This window comes from Bactrocera oleae, chromosome 2, assembly GCF_042242935.1.
Source record: "Bactrocera oleae isolate idBacOlea1 chromosome 2, idBacOlea1, whole genome shotgun sequence".
Classification (NCBI taxonomy): domain Eukaryota; kingdom Metazoa; phylum Arthropoda; class Insecta; order Diptera; family Tephritidae; genus Bactrocera; species Bactrocera oleae.
The window spans coordinates 14,475,764-14,477,106 of record NC_091536.1 but is presented as its reverse complement, the minus strand read 5'-3'; the positions used below and the strand labels follow the sequence as shown (position 1 = coordinate 14,477,106).

The following is a 1,343-nucleotide window of genomic DNA, read 5'->3' as shown; positions in this document are numbered from 1 at the left end:
TAAGTGGTTTAGCTTCAACATTTAAAAAACGGAATATAACAAACTGTACAAATTACTGAGAGATGTTCCTTTCCAACGCATTTCTAACCGTTGACTTGCTCTCTACTTTAAAATTTACACCAATAATTTTTCTCTATAGAGCCAACTATGTAATGACTAATGGAAATGGAAAGTAAAACCAATTTCAGCTCAGCTCTTCCAATTTTCAGCTTAACTACTCTATTGCAGACGCAACCTCTTATTTTTCTCTCCACCTTTTCTCTAATATGATGGTGAGCGCAATGCTGACCTGTAATATATTATATCGTTAGCATGTAAAAATGCCTACTTTTGACCGATTGATATTCCATGATCTATTAGGAAAGCAAATTAAGATGATGACAGAGAGAAGCATTTTGAGTTGCTTGATACTCTCTATAACTATAGTTTAAAGCTTATAAGTCTAATCATGTAAACAAAAAACGCGAATATAATTTTTATTTTATAAATACATTTTATTTTATTTTAAAAATTAACAAAAATATCTGCTTTCACAGAATTTAATGTCCTTCAATGATCGGCGATTAAAGACTTCCGAAAAAAGGTGTCTGGTGGTGAGCAGGATTTTTCTGTTTAATATACTAGTCACATTTTTTTGAGAAACTATGCTCACCAACTCTGAAAAGAACGTTTCAAGAAAAACTCATTTAAAGTTGAAACCGATTACACTAACTAACACTAAACTATTGGTCAGATTAACTTCTAATTCTATAAAGAGAATATTCTCATATGTACATACATATATGCACATTCTATATATGTATGTATGTATGCATAATATATGCAAAAAAAATCGATTGTTTGAAATTTACAAGTGAACTTAACATAAAACATAAATTATATAAATTTTAATTATCTTAATTTCATAATATTAAAAATTCAGGAAACAAAAAATATTATATTTAAAATAAGCAAAAAAAATAAAAAACAAAAATTCAAATTGGAGATGCGGGGCATCGATCCCCGTACCTCTCACATGCTAAGCGAGCGCTCTACCATCTGAGCTACATCCCCATATAACGGTATTGTGTCTTAATGCCTTCTTATTAGTCTTACACTAGTACTGGTGGTGAATACTAATTAAATATTTAAAAGCATGTATTGATGTACACAGGAAAGACCAAAAATAAATAAACTTAATGATATTATAAATAAAATAAAACTAGACACCCTCCTTCTTGCTAAGCAACTTCCACAAATTATACGTATCGCACACAAATCAGCTGCTTGGCAATCCGACAATCATTCACGCATTCAGCACACGTCCACCATCAACAACAACACAATAAATGTTAAATCGACAA

At 30.5% G+C, this 1,343-nt stretch overlaps 1 non-coding gene across 1 annotated transcript; it reads right to left on the bottom strand.

Moving 5' to 3' along the window:
* Positions 1-980: 980 nt before the first annotated feature.
* TRNAA-AGC (transfer RNA alanine (anticodon AGC)) lies at positions 981-1,053 on the bottom strand. The gene has a single exon. It is a non-coding gene; the product is annotated as a tRNA-Ala (tRNA).
* Positions 1,054-1,343: the final 290 nt, after the last annotated feature.